At 41.9% G+C, this 20,023-nt stretch overlaps 1 non-coding gene across 1 annotated transcript in view; it reads left to right on the forward strand.

Annotated features, from left to right (window-relative positions):
* LOC103352183 (uncharacterized) overlaps nt 1–20,023 on the forward strand; it is a 36,954-nt gene that overhangs the window by 7,796 nt on the left and 9,135 nt on the right. The window contains exon 2 of the transcript XR_011381698.2: nt 13,020–13,197. This is a non-coding gene — a transcript (uncharacterized LOC103352183). The remainder of the gene's footprint in view (nt 1–13,019; nt 13,198–20,023) is intronic.

Consider the following 20,023-nt stretch of genomic DNA (forward strand, 5'->3'; position numbering starts at 1 on the left):
CTTCCTTTACCGTTGGTTCACCCTCCAATGGCCACTATGGCCGGCACGCTGCGGCCGGCACACCGTGCCGATCCAAAGCCAGGAGCCAGGTGCTTCTCCTGGTCTCCCATGCGGATGCAGGGCCCAAGCACTTGGGCCATCCTCCACTGCACTCCCTGGCCACAGCAGAGAGCTGGCCTGGAAGAGGGGCAACCGGGACAGAATCCAGCACCCTGACCGGGACTAGAAAACCCAGTGTGCCGGCACCACAAGGTGGAGGATTAGCCTATTGAGCCGTGGCGCCGGCCTTCTATGTGGAATTCTATGTCCATAACAACTATGTGCATAGTTGTTATGCACAGTATTCCCTCCAAAGCTAGATATTTTGACTTTCCCCTCCCCAGAAACCTTTTATTTAAGGAATACAAACTCCATTCTTTTCATAAATACAACTTTAGGAATACAGTGATTCTTCCCATTGTACCCACCCTCCCATCCAAACTCCAACCCATCTTCCTCTTATAGTTTTTACTAAGATCTATTTTCATTATTTACTCTATACTAAGTAAAGTGTTCAACAAATTATATAGAAAAAAAACTTCCTCAACACTTGAGACAGGGGCTATTCAAAGTCATTGCATCTCAAAGTGTTAATTTTACTTCTATAGATTAACCTGTTAGGTTCTCTAATAGTTATGACAGAACAGGGAGACCATATAGTATTTGTCCTTTTGGGACTGGTGTATTTCACCAAGTATGATGTTTTCCAATTTCATCTACTTTATTGCAAATGACAGGATTTCATTTTTTTTACTGCTGTGTAATATTCTATGGTGTACAGGTCTCATAATTTCTTTATCCAGTCTTCAGTTGATGGGCATTTGGGTTGATTCCATATCTTCGCTATTGTGAATAGAGCTGCAATAAACGTGGGAGTTCAGATAACTCTTTAATATGCTGTTTCATTTCCACTAAGTAAATTCCCAGGAGTGGGATGGCTGGGTCATATGGTAGATTTATATTTAGATTTCTGAGGTATCTTTATACTGTCTTCCATATTGATTTTACCAGTTTACATTCCCACCAACAGTGGATTAGGCTATCTTTTCCCCCACATCCTTGCCAGCATTTGTTGTTTGTTGATTTCTGTATGAAAGCCATTCTAACTGGGGTGAGGTGAAACCTCATTGTGGTTTTGATTTGCATTTCCCTGATGGCTAGTGATCCTAGGCATTTTTTCATTTGTCTGTTGGCCATTTGGATTTCCTCTCTTGAAAAATGTTTGTTTAAGTCCTTGGCCCATTTCTTAAGTGGGTTGTTTGTTTTGTTGTTGTGGAGTTTTGTGATCTCTTTATATATTCTGGTTATTAATCCTTTATCAGTTGCACAGTTTGTAAATAATTTCTCCCATTTTATCAGTTGCCTCTTCACTTTCCTGTTTCTTTTGCAATAAAAAGTTTCTCAATTTGATGTAAGATTGCTTTAAGCGGGGCCAGGGCCATGGTTAACTTGGTTAACCCTCCGCCTGCGGCACCGGCATCCCATATGGGCACCGGGTTCTAGTCTCGGTTGCTCTTCCTCCAGTCCAGCTCTCTGCTGTGGCCCGGGAGGACAGTGGAGGATGGCCCAAGTGCTTGGGCCCTTGCACCCACATGGGAGACCAGGAAGAAGCCCCTGGCTCCTGGCTTTGGATCAGCACAGGCCGGCCATAACAGCCATTAGGGGAGTGAATCAATGGAAGGAAAACCTTTCTCTCTGTCTCTCTCTCTCTCACTGTCTATAACTCTATCTGTCAAATAAATAATGAAAACGCCAAAAAAAATGGCTTTAAGCTATTTGGGGGTCTCCTATATTTCCATTTAAATTTCAGCATAATTTTTCTATATCTGAGAAGATTATCTTTGGTATTTTGATTGGTATTGCATTGAATCTGTAAATTGCTTTTGGAAGAATGGACATTTTGATGATATTGATCCTTTCAATCCATGAACACGGAAGATTTTTCCATCTTTTTGTATCTTCTTCTATTTCTTTCTTTAACGTTTTGTAATTCTCATTGTAGAGATCTTTGACATCTTTGATTAAATTTATTCTAAGATATTTGATTTATTTTGTAGCAATTGTGCATGGGATTGATCTTAGAAGTTCTTTCTCAGCCATGGCATTTTCTGTGTATACAAAGGCTGTTGATTTTTGTGTATTGATTTTATTTTTTACACTCTTATATGAGTTCCAATAGTCTCTTGGTGGAGTCTTTTGGATCCCTTATATATAGAATCATGTAATCTGCAAATAAGGATAGTTTGACTTCCTCTTTCCCAATTTTTATGCCTTTGATTTCTTTTCCTTGCCTAATGACTCTGGCTAAAACTTCAAGGACTATATTAAACAGCAGTGGTGAGAGCAGGCATCTTTATCTGGTTCTGGATTCCAGTGGGAATGCTTCCAACTTTTCCCCATCCAGTATGATGCTGGCCGTGAGTTTGTCTTAAATTTCCTTGATTGTGTTGAGGAATGTTCCTTCTATACCCAGTTTGCTTAGAGTTTTCATCATGAAAGTATGCTGTATTTTATCAATAAATGATATCAGCACCTGTTGAGAAAACCATATGATTTTTATTCTTCAGTTTTTTAATGTGATGTTATCACATTGATTGATTTACAAATGTTGAACCATTCCTGCATACCAGGGATAAATCCCACTTGGTCTGGGTGAATGATCTTTCTGATGTGTTGGATTTGATTGGCTAGATTTTTTTTTTGAGGATTTTTGTGTCTATGTTCATCAGAAAAATTGGTCTATAGTTTTCTTTCTCTCTTGTGCCTTTTCTGGGTTTAGGAATTAAGGTGATGCTGGCTTCATAGAAAGAATTTGGGAGGATTCCCTCCCTTTTAGTTGTTTTGAATAACTTGAGAAGAATTGGAGTTAGTTCTTTAAATATCTGATGGAATTCAGCAGTGAAGCCATCCAGTCATGTGCTTTTCTTTGTTGGGAGGGTCTTTATTATTGATTATTTTTGTCTCTTTTTAACAGTTTTTGTGTTAAAGTCTATTTTGACTGATACTAGGATGGCTACCCCAACTCTTTTTTGGTTTGTGTTAGCACAGAATATCTTTTTCCATCCTTTCACTTTCAGTCTGCATGCATCTTTTTTGGTGAGATGTGTGTCTTGTAGGCAGCCAATAGATGGGTTTTGTTTTTTTAATCCATTCCCAGTCTGTATTTTAACTAGAGAGTTGAGGCCATTTGCCTTCAAGGTGACTACTGGTAAGTAATGACTTTGCCTTGCCATTTTACCATAAATATTCCTATTTTTTACTTTGGATTTCCGTTGTGCTTTTACTGGGAGATTCTTTCCTTTCCCTTCTTTTGTAGCGATGACCATGTTTCTGTTTTTCAGTGTGCAGCACCTCCTTAAGCAGTTTCTGTAGGGCTAGATGACTGGTGGCAAATTCTTTCAATTTCTGTTTGTCATGGAAGGCCTTTATTTCACTTTCATTCATAAATGAGAGCTTTGCAGGGTACATTATTCTGATTGACAGTTCTTTTCTCTTAAGACTTGGAATGTATCTTGACATTCTCTCCTAGCCTGAAGGGTTTCTGATGAGAAGTCAACTGTAATTAAATGGTAGGGCATCCCATATTCATGGATTGAAAGACTTGATTGTGCTAAAACATCAATGTGCCAGAAGTGATCTACAGATTCAACCCAGTCCATATCAGAACCCCAAATACATCTTAGCAGAAAAAGAAAAATTATCCTAAAATTCATGTGGGATCTCAGGGAACTCTGAAGACTAAAACAATAATGCAAGAACTAAGTTGGAGTACTCATTCTTTCTGATTTCAAAACACCATAGTACTTGTGTAAAGAAAAGTGTGCATTAGAATATAGAGTGGAATATAATAGAGAGCCAGAAATAGACCATTGGCATATATGAGTAAGTCAAATGATTTTCAGCAAAGGTGCTAAGATCCTTCAAAAGGGAAAGGAGAGTATTTTCAGCAAATGGGGATGAGAAAATCAAGTATTCACATATAAAAGAATGAAATGGAACTCTTACACCATGTACAAAAACTAACTGTAAGTAGATCAAAGACCTAAACATAAAAGCCGAAGCTATTGAAACTCTTAAAAGTGTACATTGGTGGGGGCTGGTGCTGTGGCGCAGTGGGTTAACGCCCTGGCCTGGAGCACCAGCATCCCATATGGGTGCCAGTTTTAGTACCGGCTGCTCCTCTTCTGATGCAGCTCTCTGCTATGGCCTGGGAAAGCAGTAGAAGATGGTCAAAGTCCTTGGGCCCCTGCACCCACATGGGAGACCTGGAGGAAGCTCCTGTTTCCTGGTTTCAGATCGGTGTAGCTCCAGCCATTTTGGCCAATTGGGGAGTGAACCATCGGGTGGGAGACCTCTCTCTCTGCCTCTCTTCTCTCTGTGTAACTCTCTTTTGAATAAATAAATTTAAAAAATCTTAAAAAAGGCAAAGAGAAGTATACATTGGTTAAAACCCTTGTAACATTGAATTCAAAAGAGATTTCTTGAACATCACAGCAAAATCACAGACAACAGAAGAAAAAATATACATTATACATATTGGATGTCACTGAAATTAAAACATGTAAATTAAAGAACAATACTGTGATCACATGAAGTGTTAAAGTGAACATATAGATAGGATTAAGTGTTCAAGTGATCATATAAATAGGATCAAGTGTTTGGTAATAATAATAAATAGAATTTAAAAGAATAGAATATTCCAAGATGGGAAGCTCTCCATACAGCCGACTTACAGAATGACAGTCACTTTAAGTAACACTCTGACCTCAGAATCAGCCCTTAAGGCTTACTTGTCTGGTTGAAAAGCCCATGATAGCATTTCAGGCATGGAAAGCCGAGACACTGTGGTTAAAAAATGTGCTATATGAAGGATCTCTGAGTAAGACCCCATTGGAAAGAAGGGGCCATCAAAGAAAGATGTACTTTTCGCTAAAGGGAGGAGAGAACTTCTTCTTTGCTTATGTCCTTGTATAAATACTGATGGAGTTTGTAGACTGAAAAGTCTTTCATAGCCTAGGCAGCTCATGTCAAGAGCCTTGGGTGGTCACTGACATCATACATAAGAGTGTTAATTGTTAAATTAAGAACTCCCCATGCAGGACCTATGTCTTTAATGAATTGTAAAATGAGAGTTAATTGTAAAACTAGTTGTCAAACAGTTTTGTGTGTGTGTGTGTGTGTGAGTGCAAATTGTTGCAATCTTTACTTAGTATAGAGTTGGTCTTATGTGTACAAAGTTAATGGAAAATGAATCTTAATGGAGAATGGGATTGGCAAGGGGAGAGGGAGGAGGGTTGGGGTGGAGTATAGGTGGGAGGGCAGGTATTGTGGGAAGAATAACTATATTCCTAAAGCTGTACTTATGGAATTTGTATTCCTTAAAAAATAAGTGAAAAAAATAAAAAATAATTTAAAAAGGACAGTAGTAGCAGAAGGAAGACAGCCTATGCAATGGGAAGAAATACTTGTAGATCATGTATTTATCTGAAAAATAATTACTTTCCAAAAGGTCACCAGCTCTAATCATTAGGAAATGCAAATCAAAGATACACATATCCATTAGGATGGCTACTCTAAGAGAGAGGGAGAGAGAAAGCCAAGACAAAATAACAAGTGTTGGTGAGGTGAGCATGTCAAGAAATTGGAACTCTTGTACACAATTACTGGAAATGTAAAATGTTTTCTCTTGGGAAAACAGTATCACAGTTTCTCAGAAACATAAAAATGAAATTATATGATTCAATAATTGTTTCTTGTTATGTTCTGAAAATAATTGAAAGTGAGATCTTGGCCGGCGCTGGGGCTCAATAGGCTAATCCTCCACCTGCAGCACTGGCACAATGGGTTCTAGTCCCGGTTGGGGTGCCGGATTCTGTCCCAGTCGCTCCTCTTCCAGTCCAGCTCTCTGCTGTGGCCCGGGAAGGCAGTGGAGGATGGCCCAGGTCCTTGGGCCCTGCACCCGCATGGGAGACCAGGAGAAGCACCTGGCTCCTGGCTTAGGATTGGCGTGGTGTGCCGGCCGCAGCAGCCATTGGAGGGTGAACCAATGGAAAAGGAAGACCTTTCTCTTTGTCTCTCTCTCTCTCACTGTCCACTCTGCCTGTCAAAAAAAAAAAAAAAGAAAGAAAGAAAGAAAGAAAGAAAAGAAAGTGAGATCTTGAGATATTTGTACACCCATGTTCATAGCAGCATTAATCATAGCAGCATTAATTAATATTCAGAAAAGCAAAGATGTGAAAATGACAAGTGTCCAGTGGCAGATGGTTGGATAAATAATGTGTGATATATATTTACAATGGGATATTATTTAATTTTGAAAAAAAGGCAGTTACAACATATTGCAACAAAGATGAGCTTTAACGACACTCTACTAAGGGAAATAAGCCAATCATAAAAAGAGAAATGTTGCATGATTGCAGTGTGTAAAGTGCCTGGAGTAGTCCCAGTCATAGAGACAGAGCAGAATGGTAGTTTCCAGGTGCTGAGGGACTATTATTTAATGGGTGCAGAGTTCCAGTTTTATAAAATGAGAAGAGTTAGGGGCATGGGTGATGGTAGCACAACTGTTGAGTGTACTCAGTGTCACCAATGTAAAATGTTCAAGATGGTAAGTTTTATGTTACCTGGTTTTCACCCCAATGAAATAAATAGAAAAAACCCTGCTTGTATACATGGTTGCATTATAGATGTTGTAAGTGAAAAACAGCATTCCACTTCCCACCAGGAACACACCTGTTGCTTTAGATGTTTAGCTACATGTGCCTCCAGAGTGTGTTCATACTGTTGTATATAGCCACATTGCCCAGTGTTAAAAATGTACTACTCTGTCTGACCTTCTACACACAGAAATACTTCCCAATGTAACCTTCATTTTAAAACATTTAGTGCTTCTATTATGAGTAAGTGTATTTTAAAAAATGCTTTCCATTCCTCTACAACCTTTGTTTTTCCTAGAGTTAATAGTTGCCTGTTTTCATCTGTGTAGTTTTATGTGTTTCTAATAGTAAGTTATCTTCACATTCTCCATCAAAATTCAGGCCAAAAATATTTTTCCCTTGAGAAAAGGCACTGTGGTGTTGGTCTCTAACTTCAGGTTAGGAGTCTGTCATTCTTCTTGATCTTCCATATATGACCATCACTCCCCTCCCCCTGTTTGATCTTTACTCCTCTCCTCAGAGATTATGTTAAAGCAAATTCCAAATATCATTTTCATTTTATCTGCAAATATTTTATTATATACTTCTAATGGAAGAGGTCATTTCTATTCACATAATCACAATACCTTATCACAATATCATGACTTTAAAGCATTAACCATAGAGGGGATGTTTGGCTTAGTGGCAGTCAAGGTACATGTGAAGATATCTGCGCCCCATATCAGTCCTGACTCTGGCTTCCTGCTGAGACAAATCCTGAGAGGCAGCAGGTGATAGCTCACATAGTTGGGTTCCTGCCATCCACAGCGGAGATGGAGATTAAGTTCAGTGTTATTAGGAGAAGAAGCCTGATCATTTGTATTACAGAGTCTGCCATGATTGGGGTTTTGCTGAGTATACCCCTTGGTGCCAATGAACAGGTTTCCCTTTCCTATGTTTCTCTTGGGAACTGGTAGTTGGCTGCGTAGGTTTGATTAGTTTTAGTGTAATTACTCTCTAGGTGATGTACACTGGCTTCTTCCCCCCCCCCCAGAAATCTTTTATTTAAGAAATACAAACTTCATATATTTCATAACTACAACTTTAGGAACATGGTGATTCTTCCCACCATATCCACGCTTCCATCCCTCTTCCTCCTCACTCTCCTATTCCCATTCTTATTTTTTACTAACATCTATTTTCAATTAACTTTATACATATATGATTATTCAACAAATATTATGAAAAAAAATCCTTCCTCAACATTCGGGACAAGGGCTGTGCAAGTCGTTGCTTCTCAAAGTGTCAATTTCACTTCTATATCTTGCCTTTTGTGTGCTCTATTTGTTATCACAAGTCAGGGAGAACATATGGCATTGGTCCTTTGGGACTGGCTTGTTTCACTAAGTGTGGTGCTTTCCTACACTGGCTTCTTTAAACATCAAGTGGAATGCTGTTCCCCCATTGTTTCTCTTGCTGGCTCACTGCAGCACCTGACCCTGCTAAGTGTGATACTGTGACCACTACTTTGTGAAATTCTCTTCCCCTCATTGGACCTTGTACAAGGGAAAAGGAAGGATCAGAAACTGCCAGCCAGTTGGCATTTTGAACTGGAATGCAACACATTTATTATGACAAAAATCCTAATAAACAGCAGGGAAGAATGTGTTTGGATAAGGGATTAAGATGTCCTGCAAAGCTTTAGGATGTTAAAGGCCGCAGAACTAGATTGAAGAAATGAATTTGCACTCAGTTGCGAATGACCCCACAGACCAAACCTTTCTTACCACTTCTTGCTGTCATCAGCACCTCACTTGTCAGTGACTTGGTTTGGAATTCAGAAGATATGTTCACTCTCCTGTGTGCGCATCGAAGCCTCAGCATCAGATACCCAGGAGGCCCTCAATCCATGCGTACAGTTGAGTGATTTCATTGCATATAATGGCCAGTGGAAAATTTAGGCACAGAGTCTTAGCTATTGAAAGATACAGGAAACAAATTAAGTCTTCCAGTAACTCGAGAACTCCCAGCTATCATGCATATGGCTCTCCCAGGTTAGAGGCGTGGGTAGGAAGCAGCTTGCACTAGTCTGTTTTCTGTTGCTGTTAACAAAATACATGAATCAGAGTACTTTCTAAAGAAAAGTCCATTTTAGAGGTTGAAAGCCCAAGATCAGGCACCCCCATCCCCATCTGCTTGGCTTCTTGGCTGCCTCATGGTGTCATGGAACAGCGGAAAATGAACCAGCCATGTGTAGAAAGGTCAAGTGCATGGAGCGCCTGGTTTTATAACAACCAATACTCAAAATAGCTCACTCACTCCATGAGACCAGCACCTTTCTCTTCTAAAAGTGATGCCTGCATGCTCTCATTACCTGCCACTAGGCCCCACACCTTAAAGGCCCCGTAACCTCTCACATTGCCATTCTGCAGACCATACTTTCTGTACATGAACCCTCAAGGGAAGCACTCAGCCCATATCCAAACCATAACATAGCTTACCAGAAGTCTTCCATAGCTCCTTTGGCTTTGCATATTGTGCGTACTGTCAAACTAAGTCATGTCAAAAGAGACCTTGAGGGGTGGGCATTTGTCATAGTGGTTAAGATGTCCTAAGGGACATCTTGAATTCCATATGGCAGTGCCTTAGTTTGAATCCTGTATCCATTTTTTTTTTAAAAGACTTGCACACTCTAAAGTATAAAGAATAGTTGGAATCACTTAAGTAGTGAACAACAGTCCACACTTGGGGCTGACATTGTGGCATAGCAGGTAAAACCTGTGACTACAATGCTGGCATCCCATGTCAGCACCAGTTCACGTCCAGGCTGCTCCACTTCTGACCTAGCTCCCTGCAAATGGCTTGGCTTGGAAAAGTCAGCAGAAGATTACTTAATGTTCAGGCCAATGCCACCCATGTGGGAGACCTGGATGAAGCTCCTGGCTCCACACCTAGTCATTAACACTCAGGAGTTGGCAGCCATTCTACTAGCTTTTATCAGGTTATGAACACCTCAGGGTTCTGATTTTTTTGTATCCCCCAGAAAGGAGTGGAGAAAAGAGACAGGGACCAACCTCAACAGAGACAGGTTGCTTCATTGAAGCACAGAGGGGCGGCAGTCTGTTCTTGCAAAGAGACTGCACACAGGGCACATGTAGGGCTGGGCTTTTATCTGGTTGTCAAGGGAAGTTGCCACTGGTGGGAGAGAGAACTTGCTTCCAGGAGCTTTCCAGAAGCCTTATAGGCCTTTCACTTATCCTGTTTAGCAAGCTTCTTTGTAAGCTGTTTTGCAAGGGGATATGAGAGGTCATGAGTGGATCTCCCACAGTTATGGGGGGGTCTCTGGCAGGAGGGAGGGATTGGGGGAGGGAGACATTCTTGTGAACCTTATTGTCCTTTAGATTCTGCCTTGAGTTACAGGATCCAAGTAGGAGTCACGCAGCCGACCAAGTGACTGTAGTGTTCAAGAGGTGAGATAAAGAAATAAAGATCAGGGGCTGGTGCTGTGCTGCAGCGGGTTAACGCCCTGGCCTGGAGCGCCGGCATCCCATATGGGCACCGGTTCTAGTCCTGGATGCTCCTCTTCTGATCCAGCTCTCCGCTATGGCCTGGGAAAGCAGCAGAAGATGGCCCAAGTCCTTGGGCCCCTGCATCCATGTGGGAGACCTGAAAGAGGCTCCTGGCTCCTGGCTTTGGATCGGCCCAGCTCCGGCCATTGCAGCCATCTGGGGTGTGAACCAACCGATGGAAGACCTCTCTCTCTCTGCCTCTCCTCTCTCTCTGTAACTCTTTCAAATAAATAAATAAATCTTTTTTAAAAAAAGAAGAAGTAAAGGTTAGCCCTCAAGTCCTTCCTGTGAGATTGTGGCTGACATAATGGCAGGGAATCTTGTTGCATGGCATTGATCAGGGCCATTTTGTGCTCCCTCCTATCTGCCCCTCTTTGTGGCTCAGGTACTTGGCCCACTGCTTTTTCTCTCTCTCTGGTTCCCCTGAACTCACTGGTGAAATGAACATGCCATATCCCACTGATTTGCTCATATTCATAAAATGATACAAATGTTGTGAAAGGTATTTGGGATGTGTAGTAAGTTGAACACACAGGGAAACTTGTAACCCAACCAAATACATCTTTATCTTTTCCTATTCTGATGAACAAAAACAAACTCCTGAGCCTGTGACTGACTGAAGTATCTATTCAAACAGAAAAGTAAAGCTTGCTTGTGCATGCAAGGAAGCAGTCTTGAGAAAGCCAGCTGAAGCTGTGAAGTAATCTTGCCCTCCTTGGTCAGCAGGACCAGAGATTTCAATTTAACAGAATGAAAAGGCGACAAATGACTAAGGGCACACACAGTAAGCGTGGGCTTTGGCTGAGTGGACTTCATCCTGATTGATAAAACACTGGAGGCTCAACACAAATCTTTGTCTCTTTCAGATACCAGTGAAATAAGATTTTGAATACTTAGTTTTTGCAGAGCATGCTGCTATCCCCTCCTCCTAATGAGGTCAGGCCATAAAGCAAGTTTCTCATGGAATTGCACTGACATCTGGGATATGCTGTTATGAGACCTGCAATAGGCTTTTACACTGGTTCAGCAGCCCAACCTCTTGTACAGCCTCTTTAAAAACCACAGGCTAGGCCGGCGCCGCGGCTCACTAGGCTAATCCTCTGCCTGCGGCGCCAGCACACCGGGTTCTAGTCCCGGTTGGGGTGCCGGATTCTGTCCCGGTTGCCCCTCTTCCAGGCCAGCTCTCTGCTGTGGCCAGGGAGTGCAGTGGAGGATGGCCCAGGTGCTTGGGCCCTGCACCCCATGGGAGACCAGGAAAAGCACCTGGCTCCTGGCTCCTGCCATCGGATCAGCGCGGTGCGCTGGCCGCAGCGCGCCGGCAGCGGCGGCCATTGGAGGGTGAACCAACGGCAAAAGGAAGACCTTTCTCTCTGTCTCTCTCTCTCTCTCACTGTCCACTCTGCCTGTCAAAAAAAAATTAAAAAAAAATTAAAAACCACAGGCTACCCTCACTCACCAAGATAGTAGTACTTGAGACGGACTGTGTTACTGTCTTCATCTGTCAATAGACTCTCAATCTATCCTCATTACCTTGGTTCAGCACGAAGGACAGGGACTGCACTTTCTATAACACTGACTTCTTCCTCTATTTCCCAGTTCTACAAAAGAACCTCTCTCCTAAGGGGCCCTGACCCCTTAAGCATGTCCATTTCCTTTGGTAACTGAGAGTCAAAACTGTGTTATCTCAAGAACAGGGACTGTGATTACAGATCCACTTGTTCCCTATCCACATGTCCCATACTCACTATTCAACCTATGCCATGGGGCCATATTCTTGGTGAGTGGCGCCTTCACACTGTAGCCTAGGGAGATGGACCTCTGTATTTCATAATGGGCATTATGTCATGCAACAATGGTGGTCGAGCATGACATAAAGGCTACAGTTGGCCTGGAAAATTACAGTTACTCATTTTCATTTTTGACAAGATGAGCAACTAACAGAGTCTTAAATGACAAAAAAGTTATCTCAGATTTTCTGGTCTCTGTCCCCTCCTCACCCTCCTTTCGGCCCTGTGCCCCAACCTCACCCTTGTTCTGATACTTTAGCCCAGTGTCCTGCTCCATCTGCAGGTTCACACCTGCCACACCGTCCTGATCCTTCACCCTGGTCTCACCCTCTTTCTGTTCCTGCATGCCAATATCGCCCTCCTTCAAATCACCCATCCGGGCATCACCGTCTTTCCAGTACTCCCTACTATTGTCCCATAAGCCCCCGTGCTTCCTATTCACCTCATTTTGTTGGTCCTGATGCTATTCTCCAGTATGATCCACATCTAACTGTTTTCTGCCCGACTTTTTTCCTCCCTCTGACTAATGACAACTCTTACCACTATCCAACCTTAATTCTCTCCATGCCCAGCTCTTCCTGTGTTCCAGCTGGACCACCCAGTCACCGCCATGTGCATTTTCCTCGCCTTTCCCGTTACTCCTCTGTCTTAGCCCCAACCCCTCCTAACAGCCCTGCTTAATAGCTACATGCACTGTCCTAGTCGATGGAAATCCAGCCACCCTTCCAGACTTCAGGATTCACAACTCTCATCCCGGGCAGAGTTTCTCTCCTTCTGGGACAGTTCTTTTGAAGCTCAGAATTGAAAAACCTCTGGATCTGAGCAGCCTGACCTGGTGGGTATAGGGAACAGAGTGATGGCAAATCAACTCTCATCCTGAAATGTCATCTCAGCCAGTTACAGGACCCCTTCCTGTGAACAGAGCCTGGTTAGGTGACTGCTATCTGTATTTTGCTTTCATCTCCATCTCATTCTCTCTCTCTCTGCAGATGCCAAAGTACCTTCACCCGCTTCCTGTTTTTCCAGACATGACTGATTTTCTCTCCTGCAAGAACAACGTGCCTACACCAGACTCTCTAACTGTGGTCTACTTGTGTAACCACAGAGCAAGATATAGGACCAGTGATGAGGGGACCGTGAGGAGAGGAATCGTCTAGTCTCAGGAGGGTAAGTTTTGTTGTTCTGAGTTCAAGTAGTAAAAGAGATGATGAGTCCTGAGAGGATAGAGAACACAGGAACAGTGGTATAGATAGAAGGAGATTCATAATTTGTAGTGCCGTTTGTTTTACTGCTTTATTTGGGGTCACGTTTGTGGATGCTGTTTGGGCCCAGTTCAATCCCAGGTTCTTTTTCTCTATCGTGGATTCCAAAATCATGCCCAGGATTTTCTACCTGCAAGAAGGGTGTGTGCCCCTCCATTGTGTTCTCGTCAAAGCTGTAAAGTTTCAGGCTCTCTGTTTGCTGCCTCTACCTCAGGAGGTGAATCTATAAGGCAAGAAAATGTCTAAATCCTACTCACATAATACCATAATTTTTTTAAAAATTTTTTTTAAAAAAATTTCCTCAAGCTAATATATAGATACAATGCAATGCTAGTCAACAACCTCCATAGATGTTTTCTTGGATCTCACAAGCTGATTGTAATCTATATGACAATGGAAGAATATCCAAACTCCATTTAAAAATGTAATACTATATTTGTTATTCTCTACAGTGTCCCTTTGTTTGCCTCTAGATGCTTATAATTTTGGTTTTCAGCAATTTGATTGTGTTTTTGGGGGTAAGGAAAAAAATGAAACTAAAGGGATCACAACAGCTCACTTGGCTAATCCTCCGCCTGAGGCGCCTGCACCCAGGGTTCTAGTCCTGGTCTGGGCACCAGATTCTGTCCCGGTTGCTCCTCTTCCAGTCCAGCTCTCTGCTGTGGCTCAGGAAGGCATTGGAGGATGGCCCAAGTGTTTGGGCCCTGCACCCGCATGGGCGACCAGGAGGAAGCACCTGGCTCCTGGCTTTGGATCAGTGCAGCCATTTGGGGGGTGAACCAATGGGAGGAAGACCTTTCTCTCTGTCACTCTCTCTGTCACTGTCTAACTCTGCCTGTCTCAGAATCAGCCCTTAAGGCATTAGGATCTGGCTGAAGAGCCCCTGAGAGTATTTTAGGCATGGAAAGCCAAGACACTCTGGCAAAAAAAAAAAAAAACCCTAAATGAAAGATCTCTGTGAGTGAGATCCCAGTGGAAAGAACGGGCCATCAAAGAAGGAGGTACCTTTCTCTTAAGGGAGGGGAGAACTTCCACTTTGACTATGACCTTGTCTAAATAAGATAAGAGTCCGTGAACTCAAAAGGCTTCCATAGCCTTGGCAACTCATGACAAGAGCCTAGGGTGATCACCGATGCCATAAACAAGAGTGTCAATTTGTTAAATCAACAACAGGAGTCACTGTGCACTTACTCCTCATGTAGGATCTCTGTCCTTAATGTGTTGTACAATGTGAATTAATACTATCACTAGTACTCAAACAGTATTTTACACTTTGTGTTTCTGTGTGGGTGCAAACTGTTGAATTCTTTACTTAATATATATTAAATTGATCTTCTGTATATAAAGAGAATTGAAAATGAATATTGATGTGAATGGAATGGGAGAGGGAATGGGAGATGGAGGTTTTCATAAATTGCTTTGATTATATTGAGGAATGTTCCTTCTATTCCCAATTTGCTTAGAGTTTTCATCATGAAAGGGTGTTGAATTTTATCGAATGCTTTCTCTGCATCTATTGAGATAATCATGTTTTTTTCTTCTGCAGTCTGTTAATGTGGTGAATCACATTGATTGATTTGCGAATGTTGAACCATCCCTGCATGTCTGGGATAAATCCCACTTGGTCTGGGTGGATGATTTTTCTGATGTGTTGTTGTATTCTATTGGCGAGAATTTTATTGAGGATTTTTGCGTCTATGTTCATCAGGGATATTGGTCTGTAATTTTCTTTCAGTGCTGCATCTTTCTCTGGCTTAGGGATTAAGGTGATGCTGGCTTCATAGAAGGAATTTGGGAGGATTCCATCTTTTTCGATTGTTCTGAATACTTTGAGAAGAAATGGAATTAGTTCTTTAAATGCCTGGTAGAATTCAGCAGTAAATCCACCTGGTCCTGGGCTTTTCTTTGTTGGGAGGGCCTTTATTACTGTTTCAATTTCTGTTTCAGTTATGGATCTATTTAGATTTTCTATGTCTTCATTGTTCAGTTTAGGTAGATTGCATGTGTCCAGGAATCTATCCATTTCTGATAGATTTTCCTGTTTGCTGGCATACAAGTCCTTGTAGTAATTTCTGATGATTCTTTTTATTTCTGTGGTGTCTGTTGTTACGTTTCCTTTTTCATCTCTGATTTTATTGATTTGGGTCTTTTCTCTTCTTTTTTTAGTTAGTTGTGCCAATGGGGTGTCAATTTTGTTTATTTTTCCAAAAAACCAGCTCTTCGCTTGGCTGATTTTTTGTAATTTTTTTGATTAAATCCTGTTAATTTCTTCTCTGATTTTAATTATTTCTCTTCTCCTACTAGATTTGGGTCTGGTTTGCTGCAGTTTTTCTAGGTCCTTGAGATGCGCTGAAAGCTCATTTATTTGGTACCTTTCCAATTTCTTGATATAGGCACCTACTGCTATAAACTTGCCTCTCAATACTGCTTTTGCTGTATCCCATAGGTTTTGATATGTTGTATTATTATCCTCATTTACTTCCAGAAAGTTTTTGATTTCTCTTTTGATTTCTTGAATTACACAGTGTTCATTCAGGAGCATGTTGTTCAATCTCCATGTGTTTGAATACTTTCTAGGGTTTCCTGAGTTGCTAATTTCCAGCTTCATTTCACTGTTGTCTGAGAAGCTGCATGGTATGATTCTAATTCTTTTAAATTTGCTGAGACTTGCTTTATGGCCTAGTATGTGATCAGTCCTAGAGAAGGTTCCATGCACTGCTGAGAAGAATGTAAAGTCTTTAGCTGTAGGATTGAAAGTTCTGTAGATATCTGTTAGATCCATTTGGGCAATAGTGTCAATTAAATCTGCTGTTTCCTTGTTGATCTTCTGTCCGGATGATCTGTCTATTTCTGAGAGTGGAGTATTGAAGTCCCCCAGTACTATTGTATTGGAATCCAAATCTCCCTTTAAGTCCCTTAACATATCTCTTAAATAGACTGGTGCCCTGTAATTAGGTGCATATACATTGATAATCGTTATATCTTCCTGTTGAATTGAACCCTTAATCATTATATAGTGTCCCTCTTTGTCTCTCTTAACAGTTTTTGTATTAAAGTTTATTTTGTCTGATATTAATATGGCTACACCTGCTTTTTTTTTGGTTTCTGTTGGCATGGAATATCTTTTTCCAACCTTTCACTTTCAGTCTGTATGCATCTTTGTTAGAGAGATATGTTTCTTGTAGGCAGCAAATAGTTGGGTTTTGTTCCTTAATCCATTCAGCCAGTCTGTACCTTTTTTTTTTTTTTGACAGGCAGAGTGGACAGTGAGAGAGGTGAGAGAGAGACGTCTTCCTTTGCCATTGGTTCACCCTCCAATGGCCGCCGCTGCAGCCGGCGCACCGCGCTGATCCGATGGCAGGAGCCAGGATCCAGGTGCTTTTCCTGGTCTCCCATGGGGTGCAGGGCCCAAGCACCTGGGCCATCCTCCACTGCACTCCCTGGCCATAGCAGAGAGCTGGCCTGGAAGAGGGGCAACCGGGACAGAATCCGGCGCCCCAACCGGGACTAGAACCCGGTGTGCCGGCGCCGCAAGGTGGAGGATTAGCCTATTGAGCCACGGCGCCGGCCCCAGTCTGTACCTTTTAACTGAAGAGTTAAGTCTATTAACGTTTAATGTGACTATTGATACATAGTGACTTTGCCCTGCCATTTTCCTGGAGATGTTTTCTAGTATATGCTTTGAGCTTCTATGCTCTTTTACTGGTAGGTTTTTTTCCTTTACCTTCTTTCATATTGATGGCCGTGTTTCTGTGTTTCTGAGTGTAGCACATCTTTAAGTATCTTTTGCAGGGCCGGACGAGTGGCGGCAAACTCTTTCAATTTCTGTTTGCTATGAAAGGTCTTTATTTCACCTTCATTCACAAATGAGAGCTTAGCAGGATATAATATTCTGGGCTGGCAGTTTTTCTCTCTTAGCACCTGTGCTATGTCTCGCCATTCCCTCCTAGCCTGTAGTGTTTCTGATGAGAAGTCTGCTGTGAGTCTAATTGGAGATCCTCTGAGAGTAATCTGATGTTTCTCTCTTGCACATTTTAGGATCTTTTCTTTATGTTTCACTGTGGTGAGTTTAATTGCCACGTGTTGTGGTGAGGATCTCTTTTGGTTATGTTTACTAGGGGTTCTATGAGCTTCCTGTACTAGAATTTCTCTGTCCTTCTCCAAACCCAGAAAGTTCTCTGCTAGTATCTCACTAAAAAGGCCTTCTAATCCTTTCTCCCTCTCCATGCCTTCAGGAACTACCAGAACTCGAATGTTGGGTTTTTTTTTTTTAAATAGTAATCTGTAGATTCCCAACAATATTTTTTAGATTTCTAATTTCCTCTTCTTTTCTTTGGTTCGACTGTATGTTTTCCTGTGCTCTGTCTTCTAAGCCCGATATTCTTTCTTCTGTTTCACTGACTCTGTTTTTTAGACTTTCTAATGTGTTTTTCATTTGATCTATTGAACTCTTCATTTCATTTTGATTTCTCTTCACTATCAAACTTTCCTGTTCTACTAGTTTCTGCATCTCATTTTGATTCTTCCTTAAAATTTCATTTTCACAAGAGAGATTTTCAATCCTGTCCAATAAGGATTTCTGTAGTTGAAGGATTTGCTTTTGAAAACTTCTAAATGTTCTTATCATAAATTTTTTGAAATCCATATCTTGCATTTCTTCTATCTCATCATCTTCATAATCTTGGCTTGGGATGTTTTGTTTATTTGGAGGTGTCATAGTGTCATCGTTGATCTTGTTCCCTCGATTTTTGTGTTTGTTGCTTGGCATTGTTAATTCTTCTTCCCTCACTGTGAGTTTTTTTTTTATACTATGTCTGTGTTAAGTGGACTGCCTGCTGTTGGAGGAGCCTTGAGGCTTGTGATGGGTGTGGCCTGAGAGCTCTGCTTGGTTCTTCTGGGTTACGGGTGTGCAAAGGTGACACCCTCAGGTTATGCGTGGTAAATCTCTCTCTCTCTCTTTATTTATTTATTTATTTTATTTTTTTTATTCAGGAGGTAAGTAATACTGCACGGCTGAGCAGAATTGATGGTATTTAGCTTCCGATCTCTGGCTTCTACCCAAAGAGTCTGTGCGGGCTCAGTTTCTCCTGCAGACTCCCACTGGGTTGCCTAGGCTACTGAATTGTAGTGCCTCAGTTCCTTAGCTCTACCTTTTGTTATGTATATCCAGAGTGGGGCCTGCTCTTTGTCCCTTGCTCACCTTTGCAAGGTTGGTGGAGAGAGAGAAACTCGCCTGTACCAGTACCCCACCCCCACCTTTTTTTTTCCCCTTCTCTCCTATAGTCAGTCTGGTGAACTTTCCTGCCTCAAGCCCGTTTCCCTCTAGATTCTGTCCACCGTTTCCCCGCCAATGTCTCGGGTTACTGAGCTCACCTCCCCTTCCAGCGCCAATGTGTGGATTCGGAGCCCTGGGCGTCCCTGCTCTCCCCGACGGTCGTCTGTATCACATCCACTCCCTTTCCAGCACTGGCTCGCAGACCCTGCGGCTCCCGTGGCTCGGTTTCCACGTGGTGGGTGACCTTGCTCTCCCCGTAGGTCCTCCGAATCACAGCCACTAGATCCAGAAGAGTTTCCTCTGCAATTTTTTCCTGATCCTCTTTCTGAGGCTACCGTAACTCCACTTTTTTTTTTTTAACTTTTATTTAATGAATATAAATTTCCAAAGTACAGCTTGTGGATTACAATGGCTCCCCCCCCATAACGTCCCTCCCACCCGCAACCCTCCCCTTTCCCACTCCCTCTCCCCTTCCATTCACATCAAGATTCATTTTCGATTCTCTTTATACACAGAAGATCAGTTTAGCATACATTAAGTAAAGATTTCAACAGTTTGCTCCCACACAGAAACATAAAGTGAAAAATAATAGATAATTTTTTAAATGATGATGAAATCAGATCAGACCTATTGTCATGTTTAATCCCAGCGAGAGTCAAGTTGGGAATTGCTAATTTCTTCTTTTTTTTTTAAACAGATCAGTTTAGTATACATTAAGTAAAGATTTCAACAGTTTGCACCCCCATAGAAACACAAAGTGAAATATACTGTTTGAGTACTCGTTATAGCATTAAGCCTCAATGTACAGCACATTAAGGACAGAGATCCTACATGAGGAGTAAGTGCACAGTGACTCCTGTTGTTGACTTTACAAATTGACACTCCTGTTTATGGCATCAGTAATCTCCCTATGCACCAGTCATGAGTTTCCAAGGCTATGGAAGCCCCTTGAGTTCACTGACTCTTATCTTGTTTAGACAAGGTCATAGTCAAAGTGGAGGTTCTCTCCTCCCTTCAGAGAAAGGTACCTCCTTCTTTGAAGACCTGTTCTTTCCACTGGGATCTCACTCACAGAGATCTTTCATTTAGGTGTTTTTTTTTTTTTTTTTTTTTTTTGCCAGAGTGTCTTGGCTTTCCATGCCTGAAATACTCTCATGGGCTTTTCAGCCAGATCGGAATGCCTTTAGGGCTGATTCTGAGGCCAGAGTGCTGTTTAGGACATCTGCCATTCTATGAGTCTGCTGAGTATCTCGCTTCCCATGTTGGATCACTCTCCCCTTTATTTATTCTATCAGTTAGTATTAGCAGGTACTAGACTTGTTTATGTGCTCCCTTTGACTCTTAGTCCTTTCATTATGATCAATTGTGAACTGAAATTGATCACTTGGACTAGTGAGATGGCATTGGTACATGCCACCTTGATGGGATTAAATTGGAGTCCCCTGATATGTTTCCA

The sequence above is a fragment of the Oryctolagus cuniculus genome, chromosome 13 (assembly GCF_051225735.1).
Source record: "Oryctolagus cuniculus isolate XC-2025 breed Fujian yellow rabbit chromosome 13, ASM5122573v1, whole genome shotgun sequence".
NCBI lineage: Eukaryota > Metazoa > Chordata > Mammalia > Lagomorpha > Leporidae > Oryctolagus > Oryctolagus cuniculus.